Source organism: Bombina bombina, chromosome 4 (genome assembly GCF_027579735.1).
Source record: "Bombina bombina isolate aBomBom1 chromosome 4, aBomBom1.pri, whole genome shotgun sequence".
Classification (NCBI taxonomy): Eukaryota; Metazoa; Chordata; class Amphibia; order Anura; family Bombinatoridae; genus Bombina; species Bombina bombina.
The window spans coordinates 777595667-777622346 of record NC_069502.1 but is presented as its reverse complement, the minus strand read 5'-3'; the positions used below and the strand labels follow the sequence as shown (position 1 = coordinate 777622346).

The following is a 26680-nucleotide window of genomic DNA, read 5'->3' as shown; positions in this document are numbered from 1 at the left end:
TACAGAAAAGAAAATAGAAGAAGGTGGAGGGGGTGGGACCCCATCTCTAAAGGGTTGAGAATTAGACAACTATTTGAGATAAACTTATTCTCTCTGGTGCGTGTACTGCTGAACTTACTATATCACCCAGGTAGGGAGACAGAAATGTATTGCATAGTAGGAAGAATAACCTGTATGTGCTAGAAGGTTTCGCCTATCTATCTGATATGGAGTCGTAAGCAAGCTCCATTGTGCTCAAAAGAGAAATAGTCATAGAGCATCTACACACCTGAGTTTTCTGAATAGGCATCTAGCCTGCATATATCTTACACATATTACAAACAGTTACCTTTCCAAATATCAGCTGTTAGTGTTAGGCTAGAGAAGAAAATAAGATCTCTAATGTTTCACCTGATATATATCAACTTCTTGAGTCTTTCCATAAACTTTCATTAAGTACCCATTTATAATTAGTATGTCTACCTCTAGGGTGATAATAAGAGGGAGGGGTAACATACCAAACCTTTAAATAACCCTCCTTAGTCTTTACCTGGACATATCATAATAAATTAGATAAACATTAAACATATTTTAACATAGTAATATTTCAACATTGTAAATCTTTGAGATGAAACGATAATAGTATAGCTTAATCAACGTGACTAAGACTACTTGTCAACCTTCTATATTCCATATAAGTTACTGAACATCAGATGTACATATTACAACCTGGTGATGCTAAATCACTATTACTAACGAATAGTATCTTAAAGAGCATAGAAAGGAGAGAAACCGTATTATTAACATTCTCAACTATATGTAGGACATACCAAGGTTGGGTCCATCTACCACTTCAAGAGGGTTCCTGGTCAGATAGAGTTCTCCTTTTAGGAGGGGGAGGTGAGCGTCTGGGTTTTGGAGCCCACTCCAGGGCCGAGGCCCTAAGCAGAGGAGGATGAGCTTGAGAAGAGGAACCTTGTGCAGGATCTTTTCTTGGACCTATCTGTGGGTCAAGGTTAGAAGACAGAGCCGAGGGGGATTTCTAAAGGAGGTCTACTTTCCCCATTACCTCCATCCCTTGTTTGAGGGAAAAGATCGTATATGTGTTGCCATCAAATTGGAAAAAGAGTTTTACTGGAAAACCCCACCTGTATTTTATGGAGTGTTTGCGTAAACACTGAGTGACTGGAAAAAAAGATCTTCTTTTAGCAAGCGTATGCATGGAAAGGTCCGGGAAAAACAGGATCTCTTTGTATGGTTCAGGCAGTTCTTTGTTAAGGAAGGCCGCTTTCAGGATTTTTTCTTTAAAGTCGTAATAGTGTAGCCGGACAATGACATCTCTAGGTTGTGCCTGGTTAGCATTACGTGCTCTCAAGGCTCTGTGAGCCCTATCAATCCTGTAGTCGGTGTCTTGAGGACTATTCAGCAGAGCAACAAACATAGTCATCAGATATTGAGGAAGTTCGGTCGCTGTAATACTCTCGGGTATTCCTCTGAGGCGAACATTGTTGCGCCGGGATCTATCCTCAAGATCCGCTAATTTACCCTCCAGTTCAGATATTAGCTCTGCTAGAGTTTGAGTGTATGATAGAAGATTTGAATGATCTGTAGCAAGATCTTCATGTTTACGCTCTAAGATATCTGATCTTTCACCAAGTGTGGCTATGTCCCTTTTAAGTTCAGCTACTGATGACTTGAGTTCCAGTTTCATAGAAGTATGATGAGTATCCATTTTGGCTGATAGAGAATTGATAAGTTCTCTAAGAGATGATGTTTCGTTGTTATCCGAGGTTCTAGGTCCAGAGGGATGTGTCATACTTTCTTCTTCTTGTCTCGTGGGAGAATCTCTTGAGTCATCATCTGATAAGTCCCTCTCGGCAGTAAATTTACTATGAAAGTGGTCTGCTACCGTTCTCTTGGGAGCATCTGCTTGTCTGTGTTTTTTCCTATTGGAGTGAGACATTATGGTGGGTGAAAACAAATGTATTAATATTTATGTAAGCTGCTAGACCAGAAACCCTTGTGTGTCGTGTTCAAATTGGGGTCCCAAACCACCTTCTAATTAATGATTTAGCACATTTTCACTGTACCAGGCCTAGGAAGGGAACAAATGTACCTGAAAGAAAAGCAATGAGGTAGGACCTGTATCTATTTAACTTAACAGTAGCAATGTATTCAGATATACTCAATATAAATGGTAAATACCAATCCAATACTATATATAGGTTGTCTGGTTTCAGTTATTAAGGACCTAATGTGGTCCTCTCCCAGGGGAGTTGTCGCTCTACGACGATCTGGGGCAGGGAGAGAGGGTATGACACGCCTGCTCAGGGCTGGCGGGAAAGGGAAGATACAAATGCAAATTTCCTGAGAGTAGAATATGTTTACAATAGTGGACTATTACCAATCAACTGCAAAACAATTCTCTGGAGTCCTGGGGAAGCAATGACAGGTTAAGGCAAAAATTACACTCCACCTCAGCTCGTGATTCTGAGGACAATAAGGCTGGCGCAGCAGCCTGTGGTTACTGGATATGTGATAGTGAGATCAGATGTTGCCAAGTCTTACATATAAGTCTATATTGATATTGCCAGTTCTAAGTACTGAATGGGTTTACCAATTCCTCTAAAGGTGTATATATCTTGAAAAGTTAGTGCAGTTGTTGTGATAGGTCCATATGTAAGGAGAGGGTCTCTTATTATTATGTACTCTGAGGTATGTTCCTGGAGTGAGTTTATGCACTGTAGAAGCAATAGAGTAATTCCATAAAACAAAGAGCCATTTATATCTTCTGAAGACAGATGTCAAATTTCCTAAACAAAAAGCAAAAGGATGCTGGAGATCAAGACAATGTCTGTAGAAATAGACTAAGAGGCAATTCAATTGTTGTATTCCAACTTAATCTTGTAGATTTTATTTCCTCTACTAAGTAGGGATTATAACAATGGAAAGATGCAATAGTATTGCCACCTCTGCAATGTGAGTGTAAGAGAATATGTAGATGCTTCTTATGGGTTAGGTAATATCCAATATAGATGGGAAACTTGCAAATGGGAAACTTGCAAACTGTTACTTGTAAATTTGTAATTTATTGTTGCAGCATTGACAAAGTGACCATATTCTATGCAGTCCTCCACATGGTCAGTGAATCAGCAGCGACTCTATTTATTGACACTGAGACGTATCTGTATATGACACACTATCGCATATGTAATAATCTAATTAACTCAAGAGGGGTAAGCTACTCTCATTTAATCTCTAATTGTGTGAAGTGATATAATAGGAGGTGTTGTTCTTAAGGCAAGCCTGAGCTTCCCACAACAGCATTCAGAAATGAAGGCAGTCAAAATGGTGGTTTCGTGCCACTGCTTGGAGAGTGTGTGGCAGGGAGCCAAGATAACAATGTGTGTATTGTTGTCACTTTCAGATGAATTCAGGCAGAGTTAAATAATAGAAAATCAGCATTGACAGAGTAAAACTGCTATCTTGCAGCTATAATGGATCTGCAGCTACTTACTGAGAGTTGTTCAGCTGCGTGTGTCAGATAAGGCTCCGGAGGGTCGGGGATCTTTCACACGAGATGCGCTGTGCTGTGTGCCAATCCCCTAAGTGAAGAAGCTAGCAAGGCTCCGGAGCGGATCCCCGACCCTCCGGAGCAGAAATAACACCAAAGTGTAGTAGTGTAGGGCTCAGTGGCAAGAGCGCTGACTCGTGTCGGTGTCAAATCTTCTGACCGGCCGGTCACTTGCAGAACTCACCAACAGTGCGGTCCTGGTCTCCGTATCTGTCAATGACCTGTCACTATCAGGCTTGCTTCTTCTCTCGGCCACCAGAGATGAGAAGTAAAAAGAAGCTCAGAACCGGATGTCTTACATGCTGTAGGCGCTCTCGCACCCAAAATCACCTTCTCCTCTAGCACCAAACTCCGCTGTTATGGCAGAGAGTTTCCACTTCTAATAACGTTACCAGCAACCTATCTAGTTGTAAATGTAATGAATTAGGTTTTCTGGGCACTTTCACACCTTTTAATTTAATCTATTTATGAAACTCCGTATAGAGCTCTAGTTGAATGCTGCCAGCTATGTCGGCAGTTGGCTCCGCCCCCCTCCAAGATAATTATCTTTAATACAATGGACATCTAATTTTTAGTAATTGCAAGCTACAGTTGTTTCAATGAATATTGCTACTATCAGTAAATATGACGCATGCATCACTGCTTTAAAAATGAAAAAAAAAAGCCTACCACACCTGGTGTTCCCAGGCGGTCTCCCATCCAAGTACTGACCAGGCCTGGCCCTGCTTAACTTCCGAGATCAGACAATGTCGGGTGCATTCAAGGTAGTGTGGTGGTAGACAGTTAGTGCTTCTTCCCAACGATTTTTGTTCTTGCTCATGCTGTCATTCACAGTCTGTAAAAAATTGAAGAGTTAAAACGGGGTTAAAATTTAGATGGCAAATATATAAATAAATTAATAAATAGTGCCAGTACAGGCCCAGAATCACTTGCCTACCAATGACAAAAAGTATACATAGATAAAGAGTTTCCTGACCCTCTTTCTGCCTGCCTGTCTGTCTGTCTTTACAAAAGATAATTATCTTTAATACAATGGACATCTAATTTTTAGTAATTGCAAGCTACAGTTGTTTCAATGAATATTGCTACTATCAGTAAATATGACGCATGCTTCACTGCTTTAAAAATGAAAAAAAAGCCTACCACACCTGGTGTTCCAAGGCTGTCTCCCACCCAAGTACTGACCAGGCCAAGCCCTGCTTAACTTCCGAGATCAGACGGAATCGGGTGCATTCAAGGCAGTGTGGTGGTAGACACTTAGCACTTCTTCCCAACGCTTTTTGTTCTTGCTCATGCTGTCATTCACAGTCTGTAAAAAATTGAAGAGTTAAAACGGGGTTAAAATTTAGATGGCAAATATATAAATAAATTAATAAATAGTGCCAGTACAGGCCCAGAATCACTTGCCTACCCATGACAAAAAGTAAACATAGATAAAGAGTTTCCTGCCCCTCTTTCTGCCTGCCTACCTGCCTGTCTGTCTGTCTTTACAAAAGATAATTATCTTTAATACAATGGACATCTAATTTTTAGTAATTGCAAGCTACAGTTGATTCAATGAATATTGCTACAATCAGTAAATATGAAGCATGCTTCACTGCTTTAAAAATAAAAAAAAAAGCCTACCGCACCTGGTGTTCCCAGGCGGTCTGCCATCCAGGTACTGACCAGGCCCGGCCCAGCTTAACTTCCGAGATCAGAGGGGATCGGGTGCAAACAAGGGAGTGTGGCTGTAGACAATTAGTGCTTCTTCCCAACGCTTTTTGTTCTTGCTCATGCTGTAATTCACAGTCTGTAAAAAATTGAAGAGTTAAAACTGGGTTAAAATTTAGATGGCAAATATATAAAAAAATTAATAAATAGTGCCAGTACAGACCCAGAATCACTTGCTGACCTATGACAAATGTATACATAGATATAGAGTTTCCTGCCCCTCTTTCTGCCTGCCTGCCTGTCTGTCTGTCTTTACAAAAGATAATTATCTTTAATACAATGGACATCTAATTTTTAGTAATTGCAAGCTACAGTTGTTTCAATGAATATTGCTACTATCAGTAAATATGACGCATGCTTTACTGCTTTAAAAATGAAAAAAAAACCCTACCGCACCTGGTGTTCCCAGGCAGTCTCCCATACAGGTAGTGACCAGGCCTGGCCCTGCTTAACTTCCGAGATCAGACGGGATCGGGTGCATTAAAGGCAGTGAGGTAGTAGACACTTAGTGCTTCTTCCCAGCGCTTCTTCCCAACGCTTTTTGTTCTTGCTCATGCTGTCATTCACAGTCTGTAAATAATTGAAGAGTTTAAACGGGGTTCAAATTTAGATGGCAAATATATAAATAAATTAATAAATAGTGCCAGTACAGGCCCAGAATCACTTGCCTACCCATGACAAAAAGTATACATAGATAAAGAGTTTCCTGCCCCTCTTTCTGCCTGCCTGCCTATCTGTCTGTCTTTACAAAAGATAATTATCTTTAATACAATGGACATCTAATTTTTAGTAATTGCAAGCTACAGTTGTTTCAATGAATATTGCTACTATCAGTAAATATGATGCATGCTTCACTGCTTTAAAATGAAAAAAAAAAGCCTACCACACCTGGTGTTCCCAGACGGTCTCCCATCCAGGTCCTGACCAGACCTAGCCCTGCTTAACTTCCGAGATCAGACGGAATCGGATGCATTCAAGGCAGTGTGGCGGCAGAGAATTATTACTTCTTCCCAACGCTTTTTTTTCTTGCTCATGCTGTCATTCACAGTCTGTAAAAAATTGAAGAGTTAAAACGGGGTTAAAATTTAGATGGCAAATATATAAATAAATTAATAAATAGTGCCAGTACAGGCCCAGAATCACTTGCCTACCCATGACAAAAAGTATACATAGATAAAGAGTTTCCTGCCCCTCTTTCTGCCTGCCTGCCTACCTGTCTGTCTGTCTTTACAAAAGATAATTATCTTTAATACAATGGACATCTAATTTTTAGTAATTGCAAGCTACAGTTGATTCAATGAATATTGCTACAATCAGTAAATATGATGCATGCTTCACTGCTTTAAAAATAAAAAAAAAGCCTACCGGACCTGGTGTTCCCAGGCGGTCTCCCATCTAGGTACTGACTAGGCCAGGCTCTGCTTAACTTCCAAGATCAGACGGGATCAGGTGCAATCAAGGCAGTGTGGCAGTAGGCACTTAGTGCTACTTCCCAACGCTTTTTGTTCTTGCTCATGCTGTCATTCACAGTCTGTAAAAAATTGAAAAGTTAAAACGGGGTTAAAATTTAGATGGCAAATATATAAATAAATTAATAAATAGTGCCAGTACAGGCCCAGAATCACTTGCCTACCCATGACAAAAAGTATACATAGATAAAGAGTTTCCTGCCCCTCTTTCTGCCTGCCTGCCTGTCTGTCTGTCTTTACAAAAGATAATTATCTTTAATACAATGGACATCTAATTTTTAGTAATTGCAAGCTACAGTTGTTTCAATGAATATTGCTAATATCAGTAAATATGACGCATGCTTCACTGCTTTAAAAATGAAAAAAAAAGCCTACCACACCTGGTGTTCCCAGGCTGTCTCCCATCCAGGTACTGACCAGGCCTAGCCCTGCTTAACTTCCGAGATCAGACGGGATTAGGTGCATTAAAGGCAGTGTGGTGGTAGACACTTAGCGCTTCTTCCCAACGCTTTTTGTTCTTGCTCATGCTGTCATTCACAGTCTGTAAAAAATTGAAGAGTTAAATGGGGTTAAAATTTAGATGGCAAATATATAAATAAATTAATAAATAGTGCCAGTACAGGCCCAGAATCACTTGCCTACCCATGACAAAAAGTATACATAGATAAAGAGTTTCCTGCACCTCTTTCTGCCTGCCTACCTGCCTGTCTGTCTGTCTTTACAAAAGATAATTATCTTTAATACAATGGACATCTAATTTTTAGTAATTGGAAGCTACAGTTGTTTCAATGAATATTGCTACTATCAGTAAATATGACGCATGCTTCGCTGCTTTAAAAATGAAAAAAAAAGGCTACCGGACCTGGAGTTCCCAGGCGGTCTCCCATCTAGGTACTGACTAGAGCAGGCCCTGCTTAACTTCCGAGATCAGGTGCATCCAAGGCAGTGTGGCGGTAGACACTTAGCAACTCTTCGCAACGCTTTTTGTTCTTGCTCATGCTGTCATTCACAGTCTGTAAAAAATTGAAAAGTTAAAACGGGGTTAAAATTTAGATGGCAAATATATAAATAAATTAATAAATAGTGCCAGTACAGGCCCAGAATTACTTGCCTACCCATGACAAAAAGTATACATAGATAAAGAGTTTCCTGCCCCTCTTTCTGCCTGCCTGCCTGTCTGTCTGTCTTTACAAAAGATAATTATCTTTAACACAATGGACATCTAATTTTTAGTATTGCAAGCTACAGTTGTTTCAATGAATATTGTTACTATCAGTAAATATGACGCATGCTTCACTGCTTTAAAAATGAAAAAAAAAAAGCCTACAGCACCTGGTGTTCCCAGGCGGTCTGCCATCCAGGTACTGACCAGGCCCGACCCTGCTTAACTTCCGAGATCAGAGGGGATCGGGTGCAAACAAGGCAGTGTGGCTGTAGACAATTAGTGCTTCTTCCCAACGCTTTTTGTTCTTCCTCATGCTGTCATTGACAGTCTGTAAAAAATTGAAGAGTTAAACCGGGGTTAAAATTTAGATGGCAAATATATAAAAAAATTAATAAATAGTGCCAGTACAGACCCAGAAACACTTGCTGACCTATGACAAAAAGTATACATAGATATAGAGTTTCCTGCCCCTCTTTCTGCCTGCCTCCCTGTCTGTCTGTCTTTACAAAAGATAATTATCTTTAATACAATGGACATCTAATTTTTAGTAATTGCAAGCTACAGTTGTTTCAATGAATATTGCAACTATCAGTAAAAATGACGCATGCTTTACTGCTTTAAAAATGAAAAAAAAAGCCTACCGCACCTGGTGTTCCCGGGCAGTCTCCCATCCAGGTGATGGGTATATGTGTGTATGTATGTATATGTATATATGTATGTGTGTGTATGTATGTATATGTATGTGTATATATATATATGTGTGTATGTATGTATATGTATATATATATATATGTGTGTATATGTGTATATATATATATATATATATATATATATATATATGTGTGTGTGTATATATATATATTATATATATTATGTTATATGGGTAATTTGAATCTCACATATTAAGCATATTGAGGGTAACTTTAAATCTTGTATCAAATGTTTATAAAGCAGCATTCCACAAGTTTCTTTTTGTATAAGTTGTAACATATGTCTCTAATATAAGTTCCTCTCTACAAATGGTTATATGAGCATATTCTGTTATGTGCTATAACATCATTCTTATTTCCTGTGGGCCCCTTATGCAGATGTGAAGTTAACTACGTTATTTATATATTTCCTGTGACCTCATGTATGACGTATACATCACTATAAATTCTTTGTGTGTTCTTCAAATAAACGGGACTTTTGTGAAAACACTCAGTTGCATGTGTGTGTGATTTCAGTGGTCACCCCAGGGCCCTGAAGAAAACGTGTGCCGCACCCTTATCAGCCAGAGTAGAGCTAAGGAACAAAAGAAGTAACCCTACAAAACTGGCGTCAGAAGTGGGATGAAACAGGGAACTCTCGGAAGGTAAGCTGAACAAAGAGTCTTTTTATTCTGACCTTTTTTCTCTTACCACAAGACCCCTTAAGTTTCATTCTACATAGGAATAGTTGGGGAATATATATATGTGAATCTTTGGTAGATTCTAAAAGAGGAATAGTAGATTTTTTTGGTAAAAATCAGGTTAAATATATATATGAATCTTTGGTAGATTCTAATCAAATCTTTGATTTAAAAAAAAATAAAAAAATTAAAAGGGAATAAAATTTCTTTGGTAGAAATCAGATTATATAAAGTCTGGCTGAAGGGTTAAACCACACATTTTCTTGCTGCTTGCTTTTGAAATATTGCTGTAGGCTAACATTGCTTTAAAGTTATAAGATAAATACTGCATTGTTTATATGAATTCTTATGCTGCTTGTTTTTAAATATGCTGTATGGCAAAATACTGTTTATTTGTATAAAGTGTTAAGGAAGTAAAATACTGCTTATTGTATATTGTATTAAGAAAGTAAACTGTTGTTAATATGTATTGCTGTTTCTAAATGTTAGTAAAAGGCTACATTTTTTCTGGTGAAGGGTGACCTTTGACCTAGAGATAATTAATGCCAGAAACTACTGAAAGGATCAGCATAGTGATATTTTTTTTTTCTTTCTCTTGTTGTAAACTTAAGCATTAAGCACAATAACTGGTAACGGAGTACAACCATTCTAGTTAATGTGTTTTTTTGCAAAAAGATTCAATAATTAATTGCTCTTAAAGGTAAAGGTATTGTATTTTTTTATTTTTATTATTTTTTATTATTTATTTATTTTTTTGTGTTGTATTATATTTTGTTGTAAATGTTTTAAAAGATACGTTAGGAGTTGAGAATGGGCAAATCCCAGTCTAAACAATTTCCATCACCTATGCAAGGAGAAAAATGTAAAGATTATGTGGGAAAATATAGCAGATTGGACAGAAGCTATGAGAAGCTCTGATCCATTCCCCAGAGAGGGGGATAATGATAAATTTCATATGAATATGGTAAAAGGGTTGTGTCTAGGTGATGAAGAGGCATTTCCATGGTATAATGGTGATCCAAGATGGAATATGGATTATATGAAAAAGGGTGGGGAAAATTGGCTGACTGTTGCTCCATACTGGCGATATATTGATATAGATGGGAATAAAAAGAAGGGTAAAAGTGAGAAGCAAAAACAGAAACCATATTCACCCCCCCCTGCCCCATATAATGCCCCTCACCTACCTTTGCCATCATATAACAGACTATATCCTAGCCTCCCATCCCCTAGTGACATAGATCTAGAGACTATTGCTATTGCCTCTGCTCAGGTACCCCAGGAATGGACCTTGCCAGGACCTTCTGTAACTCCCCGATACCAGGTCACTAAACCCCCAATTATGCCCAAACCCCCGATTAAGGTTGAACCAGTAACACCTTCCTACCCCCCTACAATAACCCCACAATATAAAAGAGGGAATGAAGAAGTAGAGGAGGAGGAGGCAGCTGTACCAGAAGCTAGTATGCCATTTCTTACTGTGGGAGACCAATTAATTATTAAACCTTTGTCCCCGGGTGAATTAAGGGAAATTACCAAGGGAGCCCCAAACCCCCGTCAACATCCATCAGCTTGTATTATGTATTTAAAAAGAATGTTACAAGGACAAAACATGACACAGACAGATATAAGAATTATTATTGATGCACTTCTAGACTATGACCCTGAGTCAGGTTGGGAGTGGGGTAATGTAAAGAGTATTAGTAAATTGAGTCGAGATCCAACAATTAACTATGCCCTAAACACACGTGAAGGACTTGATGAAATGTGGACAGAATTAAGTATAGAAATGCATAGAATATGGAAGGATAAACAAAGTATGTCAATTGCACTAGCGTGCAAACAGAATACAAAGGAAACAGTAGTAGAATTTGTTAAGCGTTTTTATAAATGCTGGAAGGAAGAGGCTGGAATGGAATCAGGAGATGCAATGGGCTCTCTGAAGGTCCAGACTTGCATTAGTAATATGCAACCTCAGCTTTCTTTGTTGGTGAAACAACTTGTCTCTGATTGGCCAGAGTTGACTCCAGCAGAATTCTTGAAAATAATTCATGAAAAAGAAGGGGCAGGTTGTTTTGACATCAGGAAATTAGAGGGAAAAAACGCTGCTTTTTATCAAAAGCAGAGTTTACAACATTGTGATCCATTCCAGGCCAGGGAAAGGGATAATACAGGGAGTAATAGAATGTATGTGAGAGGTAGAGGGAGAGCTAGAGGAAGAGCTAGAGGAAGAGCTAGAGGGAATTATACTTCAAACAGAACACATTGTTTTAACTGTGGGGAACAGGGACATTGGAAAAATGAATGCCCAAAACCCCCTAATAATTCTGGCCCCCCTTACAATCCCCAACAGTATAACAGACAGCCTTACATAGCCCCTGCACCCATGGAGGCACCCAAACACAACATACAATGGCCATAGGGGTGCCTAGAAGGTAGCACTCCAATTTTTCCAGTGGTGTCAACAAGTTATCATGAGCAACCGTACTTAGTCCTAGAAGTAGAGGGAGAACCCCTACCATTTCTAGTAGACACAGGAGCTACATGCTCTGCCTTATGCTCAGATATGTATGATGGCATTACTGGAAAATCTGAACCTTCTTTAGGGATTAATGGAGTGCTGACTCAGACTCGCATCACACCGCCACTTGAAGTTAGGGTACCCTGTACTGGCCAACAACTTTTGCACCCATTTCGCACCCATTTTGGTTCGTGATCTTATGGGTCCCCTTGGTTTGAAAGTAGCTGTCACTAGACAGGGTGGGTTAGACGTGAGTCTAGGGTCCACTAACATGTGTTTTTTTAATGACATATTGACAGATGTCCCATCCTCTGTATGGGCATCTTCAAAACTTGACGTTGGTTTAGTTCAGTGTACCCCATATAAAGCCAGATTAAAACCTAATACTACTCCAGTGTTTATTAAACAATATCCATTGTCTAGAGAAAAGAAAGAAGGGATAAGACCCATGATAGAGGAATTCCTTAAACAAGGAATCCTCCGTCCAGTAGTTTCTCCCTATAATACCCCCATAAATCCGATCCCAAAGAAAGACAATGAATATAGGTTAGTACAAGACCTAAGGGCAATTAATGAAATAGTAATCCCAATTGCCCCAATAGTCCCGGATGTTACAACCTTACTCACAGCCATTCCACATGACGCCTGTATATTTACAGTCATTGATTTAGCTAACGCATTTTTTTCAGTCCGATTGGACCCTGAGACACAGCTACTTATGGCTTTTTATTATGATGGGCGTCAGCTTACCTGGACACGCCCCCCTCAAGGCTATGTGGCCTCACCTGCGGTCTACTCGCTGGTGCTCCAACGTATCTTGCGGTCATGGACTCCCAGCCAAGGTTCCGTCCTCCTTCAGTACATCGATGACCTACTGTTGTGTAGTCCTAACCAGGAGGCTAATACAGTAGATACAATAAGTCTGTTAAAACACCTTGCTGCTGAAGGTCATAAAATAGCAAAACATAAGCTACAAGTAGGAGTGACAAAAGTGGATTACCTTGGTTTTGTGCTTTCCCAAGGCCACCGGTCCATTAGTCCCAAACGAATCCAAGCGATTCAACAGATCCCAAAGCCAGTTACTAGAAAGGACATGCTCACCTTTCTAGGTATGATTAATTATTGCAGACAATGGATTCCTGAGTGCTCCCATCATGATTCCATTCTAAGGCAAGCCACAAAAGGGGATAGCCCTGAACATATACAATGGACCACAGACATGACTAAATCCTACATAGCTCTGAAGACTAGCATTATTAGTGCCCCTGCTTTAGGACTACCTGATTATTGTAAACCATTTCACTTGTATGCGAGGGACAATTGTAAAACCATGGCTGCTGTCTGTGCCCAAGAGCATGGTGGAGGCAATATGCGTCCCGTAGCTTTCTTTTCCAAAGTAGTTCCAATACCGGTACAAGGGATGCCGGCATGTCTCCGAGCATTGGCAGCTTGCGCCATGGCTGTAGAGATGGTTGAAACAATCACATTAGGCCATCCAATAGTACTACACACTAGTCACCAAGTTTTACATCTTGTAAAAAATGTCACTACCCAACACATGACTTCTCAAAGACTTTCTGGTTATGAATGTATATTACTGAATAATACAAATCTGACTATTAAATATAGTAGTGTATCCTCAGGGCCAACTCAAATACTTAGTGCCTTACTTACAGGATTACCAGACTTTCCAACAGATCATGATTGTATAGAGGTAATACACCACATTACCACACCAAGACCTGACTTGATGGATAAACCTTTTGACCGTGCTGATAATGTGTTTGTTGGTGGTTCTTGTTCCCGACCTAGTGATGGTATTTATAAGACAGGCTATGTCGTTGTGCAACTACCAGACATTGTTCTAGATGCAGGCCCCATTCCTTATCCTTCTGCACAAGCTGCAGAATTAATAGCACTTACAAAAGCATGTAAATTGTTTGAAAATAAATCTGTTAACATTTACACTGACTCTCGCTATGCTTTTGGGGTTGTGCACGATTTTGGTATGATATGGAAACAACGTGGTTTTGTTTCAGCAGATGGCAAGACCATCTCTCATACAGACCTGATTAATGACCTTTTAGAGGCCATACAGCTCCCAAAGGACATAGCGATCATACATTGCCGTGCACATACATACAAGTCTGACCCTATTTCCTTGGGTAATGCTCTTGCAGATAAAATTGCTAAAGAGGCTGCTTATGTTTCTCATACACCCGGATCCACCATCCGTATGTATGCTGTTTTAGCCCCACCTTCATGTCCTACAGACCATATGCTTCTTGAACTCCAGGGACATGCCACTCCTAGTGACATATCTTTCTGGTCTACTAATGGGTTAGCTTTAGATGAGAATGGTTTGTTTTCTAAAGAGGGGAAGGTGGGCATACCGGAAAGCAGTGCACCACTCTTTATATCACAAGCCCATGGTGTTGGACACCTAGGTATAAAACCAACAACTAACTTGTTGAAGCAATCTTTTTACATTAGAGGTATAGGTGATCATTGCAAGGCATATATTAATAGATGTGTATATTGCTTACAGACCAATGCAACCATCCCCAATAAAGCCCAGCATGACCACTTACCCCCACCTACAGCCCCATTCACACATCTACAAATTGATTTTACACATATTCCAAAAACTGGCACTAAACAATTATATCTGCTTGTAATAATTGACCAATTTTCTAAGTGGCCAGAAGCTTTTGTTACCCAGAGGGAAGATGCAAAAACAGTCGCTAAAATTTTAGCCACTGAAATAATTCCCAGATTTGGTTGTCCGCTTCAGATTAATTCTGATAACGGTCCAGCGTTCATTAGTAAAATCACACATGAGTTAGTAGAATGGTTACAGATTAATTGGAACTTTCACATTCCCTACCATCCTCAAAGCTCAGGGATTGTAGAAAGAATGAATCGCAATATCAAGGAAAAACTTTTAAAGGCAACAGCAGGTACATGGGTTAAATGGCAAAACTATTTACCTGCGATTTTAGCAGAAATCAGAATGACCCCAAATAGGACAACCAGGTTGTCTCCATTTGAGGTCCTAATGGGTAGACCATTCCCGACTCCATGGGTAAAAGGCCCACTTATCATTAAAAATGGTGATTTAGATTGTATTAAGGAACAATATGTAAAACAATTGATTGATAAATTGAATGGCATCTATGGTGATGTGTCTTCCCGTTTACCTCTTCCCTCACAGGAACCAACCCATCCTTTCAAGCCTGGAGATCTGGTCTGCATTCGCCAGCTGAATAAAGCAAAGAAAGGAGGTTTCCCGTTCAGCAAGCCAGTCAATGTGATCGCTGGAACCAGGACTGCCGTACTGACTGACGACAAGGACATCTGGATACACGCTTCACGAGTGAAACTCTGTCCAAAGAGAGGAGAAGCGGGTGAAAAGCTATCGGTCACCCCTCACAAAGGAGAAGTGGGTGATAAGGTATCGATCACTCCTCACAAAGACCAGGATGACGATCTCAATCATGGATCCAAGACATTTCTGCAAGATCTTCCTTTTCCTAATGGGGATATTGATCTTTGTGTATATCCCAATAGTATTAATAACGGCATGTTATTACCTACCTGAAGATGTTGAACACTTTACACTTATTTGTTTACTATTATTAACATTGTTTAACTGTTACATGTCTTGTACTTTACGAAAGAAAATATCAGGTATGATACAAGATGCAGAAAAAGTTCAACTGCAAAATTTAATTAGAGGTAGACCTAGATAGTTTATATTGTAGGAACATTACAGGTTATGTGATCACGATGTGATCAAAGAGGGGAATGATGGGTATATGTGTGTATGTATGTATATGTATATGTATATATGTATGTGTGTGTATGTATGTATATGTATGTGTATATATATAAATGTGTGTATGTATGTATATGTATATGTATATATATATATATATGTGTGTATATGTGTATATATAGATATATATATAGATATATATATATATATGTGTGTATATATATATTATATATATTATGTTATATGGGTAATATGAATCTCACATATTAAGCATATTGAGGGTAACTTTAAATCTTGTATCAAATGTTTATAAAGCAGCATTCCACAAGTTTCTTTTTGTATAAGTTGTAACATATGTTTCTAATATAAGTTCCTCTCTACAAATGGTTATATGAGCATATTCTGTTATGTGCTATAACAACATTCTTATTTCCTGTGGGCCCCTTATGCAGATGTAAAGTTAACTATGTTTTTTATATATTTCCTGTGACCTCATGTATGACGTATACATCACTATAAATTCTTTGTGTGTTCTTCAAATAAACGGGACTTTTGTGAAAACACTCAGTTGCATGTGTGTGTGATTTCAGTGGTCACCCCAGGGCCCTGAAGAAAAACGTGTGCCGCACCCTTATCAGCCAGAGCAGAGCTAAGGAACAAAAGAAGTAACCCTACACCAGGTAGTGACCAGGCCTGGCCCTGCTTAACCTCCGAGATCAGACGGGATCGGGTGCATTCAAGGCAGTGTGGTAGTAGACACTTAGCGCTTCTTCCCAACGCTTTTTGTTCTTGCTCATGCTGTCATTCACAGTCTGTAAAAAATTGAAGAGTTAAAACAGGGTTAAAATTTAGATGGCAAATATATAAATAAATTAATAAATAGTGCCAGTACAGGCCCAGAATCACTTGCCTACCCATGACAAAAAGTATACATAGATAAAGTGTTTCCTGCCCCTCTTTCTGCCTGCCTGCCTGCCTGTCTGTCTGTCTTTACAAAAGATAATTATCTTTAATACAATGGACATCTAATTTTTAGTAATTGCAAGCTACAGTTGTTTCAATGAATATTGCTACTATCAGTAAATATGATGCATGCTTCACTGCTTTAAAATGAAAAAAAAAGCCTACCACACCTGGTGTTCCCAGATGGTCTCCCATCCAGGTACTAACCAGGCCAGGCCCTGCTTAACTTCCGAGCTCAGACGGGATCGGGTGCATTCAAGGCAGTGTGGCAGTAGACACTTTGCACTTCTTCCCAACGCTTTTTGTTCTTGCTCATGCTGTCATTCACAGTCTGTAAAAAATTGAAGAGTTAAAACAGGGTTAAAATTTAGATGGCAAATATATAAATAAATTAATAAATAGTGCTAGTACATGCCCAGAATCACTTGCCTACCCATGACAAAAAGTATACATAGATAAAGAGTTTCCTGCCCCTCTTTCTGCCTGCCTGCCTGCCTGTCTGTCTTTACAAAAGATAATTATCTTTAATACAATGGACATCTAATTTTTAGTAATTGCAAGCTACAGTTGTTTCAATGAATATTGCTATTATCAGTAAATATGACGCATGCTTCACTGCTTTAAAAATGAAAATAAAAAGCCTACCGCACCTGGTGTTCCCAGGCGGTCTCCCATCCAGGTCCTGACCAGACCTAGCCCTGCTTAACTTCCGAGATCAGACGGAATCGGATGCATTCAAGGCAGTGTGGCGGAAGACAATTATTGCTTCTTCCCAACGCTTTTTGTTCTTGCTCATGCTGTCATTCACAGTCTGTAAAAAATTGAAGAGTTAAAACGGGGTTAAAATTTATATGGCAAATTTATAAATAAATTAATAAATAGTGCCAGTACAGTGTGGCAGTAGACACTTAGCGTGCTTCTTCCCAACGCTTTTTGTTCTTGCTCATGCTGTCATTCACAGTCTGTAAAAAATTGAAGAGTTAAAATGGGGTTAAAATTTAGATGGCAAATATATAAATAAATTAATAAATAGTGCCAGTACAGGCCCAGAATCACTTGCCTACCCATGACAAAAAGTATACATAGATAAAGAGTTTCCTGCCCCTCTTTCTGCCTGCCTTCCTGTCTGTCTGTCTTTACAAAAGATAATTATCTTTAATACAATGGACATCTAATTTTTAGTAATTGCAAGCTACAGTTGTTTCAATGAATATTGCTACTATCAGTAAATATGACGCATGCTTCACTGCTTTAAAAATGAAAAAAAAGCCTACCGCACCTGGTGTTCCCAGGCGGTCTCCCATCCAGGTACTGACCAGCGCTGGCCCTGCTTAACTTCCGAGATCAGACCGGATAGGGTGCATTCAATGCAGAGTGGCGGTAGACACTTAGCATTTCTTCCCAACGCTTTTTGTTCTTGCTCATGCTGTCATTCACAGTCTGTAAAAAATTGAAGAATTAAAACGGGGTTAATATTTAGATGGCAAATATATAAATAAATTAATAAATAGTGCCAGTACAGGCCCAGAATCACTTGCCTACCCATGACAAAAAGTATACATAGATAAAGAGTTTCCTGCCCCTCTTTCTGCCTGCCTGCCTGTCTGTCTTTATAAAAGATAATTATCTTTAATACAATGGACATCTAATTTTTAGTAATTGCAAGCTACAGTTGTTTCAATGAATATTGCTACTATCAGTAAATATGACGCATGCTTCACTGCTTTAAAAATGAAAAAAAAGCCTACCGCACCTGGTGTTCCCAGGCGGTCTCCCATCCAGGTACTGACCAGGCCTGGCCCTGCTTAACTTCCGAGATCAGACGGGATCGGGTGCATTCAAGGCAGGGTGGCGGTAGAAACTTAGCACTTCTTCCCAATGCTTTTTGTTCTTGCTCATGCTGTAATTCACAGTCTGTAAAAAATTGAAGAGTTAAAACGGGGTTAAAATTTAGATGGCAAATATATAAATAAATTAATAAATAGTACCAGTACAGGCCCAGAATTACTTGCCTACCCATGACAAAAAGTATACATAGATAAAGAGTTTCCTGACCCTCTTTCTGCCTGCCTGCCTGCCTGTCTGTCTGTCTATACAAAAGATAATTATCTTTAATACAATGGACATCTAATTTTTAGTAATTGCAAGCTACAGTTGTTTCAATGAATATTGCTACTATCAGTAAATATGACGCATGCTTCACTGCTTTAAAAATGAAAAAAAAGCCTACCGCACCTGGTGTTCCCAGGCGGTCTCCCATCCAGGTACTGACCAAGCCTGGCCCTGCTTAACTTCTGAGATCAGACAGGATCGGGTGCATTCAAGGCAGTGTGGCGGTAGACACTTAGTGCTTCTTCCCAACGCTTTTTGTTCTTGCTCATGCTGTCATTCACAGTCTGTAAAAAATTGAAGAGTTAAAAACGGGGTTAAAATTTAGATGGCAAATATATAAATAAATTAATAAATAGTGCCAGTACAGGCCCAGAATCACTTGCCTACCCATGACAAAAAGTATACATAGATAAAGAGTTTCCTAACCCCCTTTCTGCCTGCCTGCTTGTCTATCTTTACAAAAGATAATTATCTTTAATACAATGGACATCTAATTTTTAGTAATTGCAAGCTACAGTTGTTTCAATGAATATTGCTACTATCAGTAAATATGACGCATGCTTCACTGCTTTAAAAATGAAAAAAAAAAGCCTACTGCACCTGATGTTCCCAGGCGGTCTCCCATCCAGGTCCTGACCAGACCTAGCCCTGCTTAACTTCCGAGATCAGACGGAATCGGATGCATTCAAGGCAGTGTGGCGGAAGACAATTATTGCTTCTTCCCAACGCTTTTTGTTCTTGCTCATGCTGTCATTCACAGTCTGTAAAAAATTGAAGAGTTAAAACGGGGTTAAAATTTATATGGCAAATTTATAAATAAATTAATAAATAGTGCCAGTACAGTGTGGCAGTAGACACTTAGCGTGCTTCTTCCCAACGCTTTTTGTTCTTGCTCATGCTGTCATTCACAGTCTGTAAAAAATTGAAGAGTTAAAACGGGGTTAAAATTTAGATGGCAAATATATAAATAATTTAATAAATAGTGCCAGTACAGTCCCAGAATCACTTGCTGACCTATGACAAAAAGTATACATAGATATAGAGTTTCCTGCCCCTCTTTCTGCCTGCCTGCCTATCTGTCTGTCTTTACAAAAGATAATTATCGTTAATACAATGGACATCTAATTTTTAGTAATTGCAAGCTACAGTTGTTTCAATGAATATTGCTACTATCAGTAAATATGACGCATGCTTCACTGCTTTAAAAATGAAAAAAAAGCCTACCACACCTGGTGTTCCCAGGCGGTCTCCCATCCAGATACTGACCAGGACTAGCCCTGCTTAACTTCCAAGATCAGACGGGATCGGGTGCATTGAAGGCAGTGTGGTGGTAGACACTTAGTGCTTCTTCCCAACGCTTTTTGTTCTTGCTCATGCTGTCATTCACAGTCTGTAAAAAATTGAAGAGTTAAAATGGGGTTAAAATTTAGATGGCAAATATATAAATAAATTAATAAATAGTGCCAGTACAGGCCCAGAATCACTTGCCTACCCATGACAAAAAGTATACATAGATAAAGAGTTTCCTGCCCCTCTTTCTGCCTGCCTTCCTGTCTGTCTGTCTTTACAAAAGATAATTATCTTTAATACAATGGACATCTAATTTTTAGTAATTGCAAGCTACAGTTGTTTCAATGAATATTGCTACTATCAGTAAATATGACGCATGCTTCACTGCTTTAAAAATGAAAAAAAAGCCTACCGCACCTGGTGTTCCCAGGCGGTCTCCCATCCAGGTACTGACCAGGCCTGGCCCTGCTTAACTTCCGAGATCAGACCGGATAGGGTGCATTCAATGCAGAGTGGCGGTAGACACTTAGCATTTCTTCCCAACGCTTTTTGTTCTTGCTCATGCTGTCATTCACAGTCTGTAAAAAATTGAAGAATTAAAACGGGGTTAATATTTAGATGGCAAATATATAAATAAATTAATAAATAGTGCCAGTACAGGCCCAGAATCACTTGCTGACCCATGACAAAAAGTATACATAGATAAAGAGTTTCCTGCCCCTCTTTCTGCCTGCCTGCCTGTCTGTCTTTACAAAAGATAATTATCTTTAATACAATGGACATCTAATTTTTAGTAATTGCAAGCTACAGTTGTTTCAATGAATATTGCTACTATCAGTAAATATGACGCATGCTTCACTGCTTTAAAAATGAAAAAAAAGCCTACCGCACCTGGTGTTCCCAGGCGGTCTCCAATCCAGGTACTGACCAGGCCTGGCCCTGCTTAACTTCCGAGATCAGACGGGATCGGGTGCATTCAAGGCAGTGTGGCGGTAGACACTTAGCACTTCTTCCCAATGCTTTTTGTTCTTGCTCATGCTGTCATTCACAGTCTGTAAAAAATTGAAGAGTTAAAACGGGGTTAAAATTTAGATGGCAAATATATAAATAAATTAATAAATAGTGCCAGTACAGGCCCAGAATTACTTGCCTACCCATGACAAAAAGTATACATAGATAAAGAGTTTCCTGACCCTCTTTCTGCCTGCCTGCCTGCCTGTCTGTCTGTCTTTACAAAAGATAATTATCTTTAATACAATGGACATCTAATTTTTAGTAATTGCAAGCTACAGTTGTTTCAATGAATATTGCTACTATCAGTAAATATGACGCATGCTTCACTGCTTTAAAAATGAAAAAAAAGCCTACCGCACCTGGTGTTCCCAGGCGGTCTCCCATCCAGGTACTGACCAGGCCTGGCCCTGCTTAACTTCTGAGATCAGACAGGATCGGGTGCATTCAAGGCAGTGTGGCGGTAGACACTTAGTGCTTCTTCCCAACGCTTTTTGTTCTTGCTCATGCTGTCATTCACAGTCTGTAAAAAATTGAAGAGTTAAAAACGGGGTTAAAATTTAGATGGCAAATATATAAATAAATTAATAAATAGTGCCAGTACAGGCCCAGAATCACTTGCCTACCCATGACAAAAAGTATACATAGATAAAGAGTTTCCTAACCCCCTTTCTGCCTGCCTGCTTGTCTATCTTTACAAAAGATAATTATCTTTAATACAATGGACATCTAATTTTTAGTAATTGCAAGCTACAGTTGTTTCAATGAATATTGCTACTATCAGTAAATATGACGCATGCTTCACTGCTTTAAAAATGAAAAAAAAAAGCCTACTGCACCTGATGTTCCCAGGCGGTCTCCCATCCAGGTACTGACCAGGCCTAGCTCTGCTTAACTTCTGAGATCAGACGGGATTGGGTGCATTCATGGCAGTGTGGCAGTAGCCACTTAGTGCTTCTTCCCAACGCTTTTTATTCTTGCTCATGCTGTCATTCACAGTCTGTAAAAAATTGAAGAGTTAAAACGGGGTTAAAATTTAGATGGCAAATATATAAATAAATTAATAAATAGTGCCAGTACAGGCCCAGAATTACTTGCCTACCCATGATAAAAAGTATACATAGATAAAGAGTTTCCTGACCCTCTTTCTGCCTGCCTGCCTGCCTGCCTGTCTGTCTGTCTATACAAAATATAATTATCTTTAATACAATGGACATCTAATTTTTAGTAATTGCAAGCTACAGTTGTTTCAATGAATATTGCTACTATCAGTAAATATGACGCATGCTTCACTGCTTTAAAAATGAAAAAAAAGCCTACCGCACCTGGTGTTCCCAGGCTGTCTCCCATCCAGGTACTGACCAAGCCTGGCCCTGCTTAACTTCTGAGATCAGACAGGATCGGGTGCATTCAAGGCAGTGTGGCGGTAGACACTTAGTGCTTCTTCCCAACGCTTTTTGTTCTTGCTCATGCTGTCATTCACAGTCTGTAAAAAATTGAAGCGTTAAAAACGGGGTTAAAATTTAGATGGCAAATATATAAATAAATTAATAAATAGTGCCAGTACAGGCCCAGAATCACTTGCCTACCCATGACAAAAAGTATACATAGATAAAGAGTTTCCTAACCCCCTTTCTGCCTGCCTGCTTGTCTATCTTTACAAAAGATAATTATCTTTAATACAATGGACATCTAATTTTTAGTAATTGCAAGCTACAGTTGTTTCAATGAATATTGCTACTATCAGTAAATATGACGCATGCTTCACTGCTTTAAAAATGAAAAAAAAAAGCCTACTGCACCTGATGTTCCCAGGCGGTCTCCCATCCAGGTACTGACCAGGCCTAGCTCTGCTTAACTTCTGAGATCAGACGGGATTGGGTGCATTCATGGCAGTGTGGCAGTAGCCACTTAGTGCTTCTTCCCAACGCTTTTTATTCTTGCTCATGCTGTCATTCACAGTCTGTAAAAAATTGAAGAGTTAAAACGGGGTTAAAATTTAGATGGCAAATATATAAATAAATTAATAAATAGTGCCAGTACAGGCCCAGAATCACTTGCTGACCCATGACAAAAAGTATACATAGATAAAGAGTTTCCTGTCCCTCTTTCTGCCTGCCTGTCTGTCTGTCTTTACAAAAGATAATTATCTTTAATACAATGGACATCTAATTTTTAGTAATTGCAAGCTACAGTTGTTTCAATGAATATTGCTACTATCAGTAAATATGACGCATGCTTCAATGCTTTAAAAATGAAAAAAAAGGCTACTGCACCTGGTGTTCCCAGGTGGTCTCCCATACAGGTACTGACCGGGCCTGGCACTGCTTAATTTCCGAGATCAGGTGCATTCAATGCAGTGTGGCTGTAGACACTTAGCGCTTCTTCCCAACGCTTTTTGTTCTTGCTCATGCTGTCATTCACAGTCTGTAAAAAATTGAAGAGTTAAAACGGGGTTAAAATTTAGATGGCAAATATATAAATAAATTAATAAATAGTGACAATACAGGCCCAGAATCACTTGCTGACCCATGACAAAAAGTATACATAGATAAATAGATTCCTGCCCCTCTTACTGCCTGCCTGTCTGTCTGTCTTCACAAAAGATAAATATTTTTAATACAATGGACATCTAATTTTTAGTAATTGCAAGCTACAGTTGTTTCAATGAATATTGCTACTATCAGTAAATATGACGCATGCTTCACTGCTTTAAAAATGAAAAAAAAGCCTACCGCACATGGTGTTCCCAGGCGGTCTCCCATCCAGGTACTGACCAGCGCTGGCCCTGCTTAACTTCCGAAATCAGACAGGATAGGGTGCATTCAATGCAGTGTGGCGGTAGATACTTAGCATTTCTTCCCAACGCTTTTTGTTCTTGCTCATGCTGTCATTCACAGTCTGTAAAAAATTGAAGAGTTAAAACGGGGTTAAAATTTAGATGGCAAATATATAAATAAATTAATAAATAGTGCCAGTACAGGCCCAGAATCACTTGCTGACCCATGACAAAAAGTATACATAGATAAAGAGTTTCCTGTCCCTCTTTCTGCCTGCCTGTCTGTCTGTCTTTACAAAAGATAATTATCTTTAATACAATGGACATCTAATTTTTAGCAATTGCAAGCTACAGTTGTTTCAATGAATATTGCTACTATCAGTAAATATGACGCATGCTTCAATGCTTTAAAAATGAAAAACTCTACCGCACCTGATGTTCCCAGGTGGTCCCCCATCCAGGTACTGACCAGTCCTGGCCCTGCTTAACTTCTGAGATCAGACGGGATCGGGTGCATTCAAGCCAGTGTGGCAGTAGACACTTAGCGTGCTTCTTCCCAACGCTTTTTGTTCTTGCTCATGCTGTCATTCACAGTCTGTAAAAAATTGAAGAGTTAAAACGGGGTTAAAATTTAGATGGCAAATATATAAATAATTTAATAAATAGTGCCAGTACAGGCCCAGAATCACTTGCTGACCTATGACAAAAAGTATACATAGATAAAGAGTTTCCTGCCCCTCTTTCTGCCTGCCTGTCTGTCTGTCTTTACAAAAGATAATTATCTTTAATACAATGGACATCTAATTTTTAGTAATTGCAAGCTACAGTTGTTTCAATGAATATTGCTACTATCAGTAAATATGACGCATGCTTCACTGCTTTAAAAACGAAAACAAAACATAATGCACCTGGTGTTCCCAGGCAGTCTCCCATCCAGGTATTGACCAGGCCTAGTCCTGCTTAACTTCCGAGATCAGGTGCACTCAAGGAAGTGTGGCGATAGACACTTAGCGCTTCTACCCAATGCTTTTTGTTCTTGATCATGCTGTCATTCACAGTCTGTAAAAAATTGAAGAGTTAAAACGGGGTTAAAATTTAGATGGCAAATATATAAATAAATTAATAAATAGTGCCAGTACAGGCCCAGAATCACTTGCTGACCTATGACAAAATGTATACATAGATAAAGAGTTTCCTGCCCCTCTTTCTGCCTGACTGCCTGCCTGTCTGTCTGTCTTTACAAAAGATAATTATCTTTAATACAATGGACATCTAATTTTTAGTAATTGCAAGCTACAGTTGTTTCAATGAATATTGCTACTATCAGTAAATATGACGCATGCTTTACTGCTTTAAAAATGAAAAAAAAAAGCCTACCGCACCTGGTGTTCCCAGGCGGTCTCCCATCCAGGTACTGACCAGGCCTGGCCCTGCTTAACTTCTGAGATCAGACGGGATCGGGTGTGGCGGAAGACACTTGAAGAGTTAAAACGGGGTTAAAATTTAGATGGCAAATATATAAATAAATTAATAAATAGTGCCAATACAGGCCCAGAATCACTTGCTGACCTATGACAAAAAGTATACATAGATAAAGAGTTTCCTGCCCCTCTTTCTGCCTGCCTGCCTGTCTGTCTGTCTTTACAAAAGATAATTATCTTTAATACAATAGAAATCTAATTTTTAGTAATTGCAAGCTACAGTTATTTCAATGAATATTGCTACTATCAGTAAATATGACGCATGCTTCACTGCTTTAAAAATGAAAAAAAAGCCTACCGCAAGTGGTGTTGCCAGGCAGTCTCCCATCCAGGTACTGACCAGGCCTGGCCCTGCTTAACTTCCAAGATCAGACGGGATCGGGTGCATTCAAGGCAGTGTGGCGGTAGACATTTAGGGCTTCTTCCCAACGCTTTTTGTTCTTGCTCATGCTGTCATTCAAAGTTTGTAAAAAATTGAAGAGTTAAAATGGGGTTAAAATTTAGATGGCAAATATATAAATAAATTAATAAATAGTGCCAGTACAGGCCCAGAATCACTTGCTGACCTATGACAAAAAGTATACATAAATAAAGAGTTTCCTGCCCCTCTTTCTGCCTGCCTGTCTGTCTGTCTTTACAAAAGATAATTATCTTTAATACAATGGACATCTAATTTTTAGTAATTGCAAGCTACAGTTGTTTCAATGAATATTGCTACTATCAGTAAATATGACGCATGCTTCACTGCTATAAAAATGAAAAAAAAAGCCTACCGCACCTGGTGTTCCCAGGCGGTCCCCCATCCAGGTACTGCCTGGACATGGCCCTGCTTAACTTCCAAGATCAGATGGGATCAGGTACATTCAAGGCAGAGTGGCGGTAGAAACTTAGTGCTTCTTCCCAACGCTTTTTGTTCTTTCTCATGCTGTCATTCCCCAGATAGCATGTATTTTTGCTGCAAGTTTGAAAATGAATTGTTAAACTCTTGCTAGACTTGCCAAGCTTCAAAAGTTTACTGTATAATTGTTGCAAGTCTTTATTGAAAGTCTCTGGAATAGACTTGCTTTGTAAATTTCCAGCAAGTATGCCACAATTGTGTATAGCATTTGTTTTTTTTCTGTAAAAATTGCAAATGAATTGCTAAACTCTTACTAGACTTGCCAAGCTTCAAAAGTTTGCTTCACATTTGTTGCAAGTCTGTGTATAAAGTCTTCAGAATAGACTTGCTTTGTACATTTGCTGCAAGTTTGCCACAATTGTGTATAGCATGTGGTTTTTTTTCTGTTAAAATTGCAAATGAATTGCTAAACTCTTGCTAGACTTGCCAAGCTTCAAAAGTTTGCAGCACATTTGTTGCAAGTCTGCGTAGAAAGTCTTCAGAATAGACTTGCTTTATAAATTTGCTGCGTTTGCCACAATTGTGTATTGCTTGTGTTTTTTTTTTCTGTTAAAATT

General features: G+C 39.1%; 6 non-coding genes and 20 pseudogenes across 6 annotated transcripts; all 26 read right to left on the bottom strand.

Annotated features, from left to right (window-relative positions):
- Nucleotides 1-4215: 4215 nt before the first annotated feature.
- On the bottom strand, nt 4216-4334 carry LOC128658332 (uncharacterized; annotated as a pseudogene).
- Nucleotides 4335-4689: 355 nt separating this feature from the next.
- Nucleotides 4690-4808, bottom strand: LOC128658326 (uncharacterized; annotated as a pseudogene).
- Nucleotides 4809-5172: 364 nt separating this feature from the next.
- Nucleotides 5173-5291, bottom strand: LOC128658347 (uncharacterized; annotated as a pseudogene).
- Nucleotides 5292-5650: 359 nt separating this feature from the next.
- LOC128658392 (uncharacterized) lies at nt 5651-5769 on the bottom strand (annotated as a pseudogene).
- A 373-nt stretch (nt 5770-6142) lies between these two features.
- Nucleotides 6143-6261, bottom strand: LOC128658393 (uncharacterized; annotated as a pseudogene).
- A 363-nt stretch (nt 6262-6624) lies between these two features.
- LOC128658401 (uncharacterized) lies at nt 6625-6743 on the bottom strand (annotated as a pseudogene).
- A 360-nt stretch (nt 6744-7103) lies between these two features.
- LOC128658336 (uncharacterized) lies at nt 7104-7222 on the bottom strand (annotated as a pseudogene).
- Nucleotides 7223-8055: 833 nt separating this feature from the next.
- LOC128658538 (5S ribosomal RNA) lies at nt 8056-8174 on the bottom strand. Its single transcript, XR_008402219.1, has one exon. It is a non-coding gene; the product is annotated as a 5S ribosomal RNA (ribosomal RNA).
- An 8536-nt stretch (nt 8175-16710) lies between these two features.
- On the bottom strand, nt 16711-16829 carry LOC128658526 (5S ribosomal RNA). The gene has a single exon (XR_008402208.1). It is a non-coding gene; the product is annotated as a 5S ribosomal RNA (ribosomal RNA).
- Nucleotides 16830-17190: 361 nt separating this feature from the next.
- LOC128658356 (uncharacterized) lies at nt 17191-17309 on the bottom strand (annotated as a pseudogene).
- Nucleotides 17310-17819: 510 nt separating this feature from the next.
- On the bottom strand, nt 17820-17938 carry LOC128658428 (uncharacterized; annotated as a pseudogene).
- A 355-nt stretch (nt 17939-18293) lies between these two features.
- LOC128658488 (5S ribosomal RNA) lies at nt 18294-18412 on the bottom strand. The gene has a single exon (XR_008402181.1). It is a non-coding gene; the product is annotated as a 5S ribosomal RNA (ribosomal RNA).
- A 363-nt stretch (nt 18413-18775) lies between these two features.
- On the bottom strand, nt 18776-18894 carry LOC128658301 (5S ribosomal RNA). The gene has a single exon (XR_008402146.1). It is a non-coding gene; the product is annotated as a 5S ribosomal RNA (ribosomal RNA).
- A 358-nt stretch (nt 18895-19252) lies between these two features.
- Nucleotides 19253-19371, bottom strand: LOC128658386 (uncharacterized; annotated as a pseudogene).
- Nucleotides 19372-19881: 510 nt separating this feature from the next.
- LOC128658319 (uncharacterized) lies at nt 19882-20000 on the bottom strand (annotated as a pseudogene).
- Nucleotides 20001-20359: 359 nt separating this feature from the next.
- On the bottom strand, nt 20360-20478 carry LOC128658352 (uncharacterized; annotated as a pseudogene).
- Nucleotides 20479-20833: 355 nt separating this feature from the next.
- Nucleotides 20834-20952, bottom strand: LOC128658490 (5S ribosomal RNA). Its single transcript, XR_008402183.1, has one exon. It is a non-coding gene; the product is annotated as a 5S ribosomal RNA (ribosomal RNA).
- A 363-nt stretch (nt 20953-21315) lies between these two features.
- LOC128658550 (5S ribosomal RNA) lies at nt 21316-21434 on the bottom strand. Its single transcript, XR_008402230.1, has one exon. It is a non-coding gene; the product is annotated as a 5S ribosomal RNA (ribosomal RNA).
- Nucleotides 21435-21792: 358 nt separating this feature from the next.
- Nucleotides 21793-21911, bottom strand: LOC128658358 (uncharacterized; annotated as a pseudogene).
- Nucleotides 21912-22278: 367 nt separating this feature from the next.
- Nucleotides 22279-22397, bottom strand: LOC128658348 (uncharacterized; annotated as a pseudogene).
- A 358-nt stretch (nt 22398-22755) lies between these two features.
- LOC128658357 (uncharacterized) lies at nt 22756-22874 on the bottom strand (annotated as a pseudogene).
- A 355-nt stretch (nt 22875-23229) lies between these two features.
- Nucleotides 23230-23338, bottom strand: LOC128658463 (uncharacterized; annotated as a pseudogene).
- Nucleotides 23339-23693: 355 nt separating this feature from the next.
- On the bottom strand, nt 23694-23812 carry LOC128658473 (uncharacterized; annotated as a pseudogene).
- A 352-nt stretch (nt 23813-24164) lies between these two features.
- LOC128658375 (uncharacterized) lies at nt 24165-24283 on the bottom strand (annotated as a pseudogene).
- Nucleotides 24284-25516: 1233 nt separating this feature from the next.
- On the bottom strand, nt 25517-25635 carry LOC128658389 (uncharacterized; annotated as a pseudogene).
- A 356-nt stretch (nt 25636-25991) lies between these two features.
- Nucleotides 25992-26110, bottom strand: LOC128658396 (uncharacterized; annotated as a pseudogene).
- Between the last annotated feature and the right edge of the window lie 570 nt (nt 26111-26680).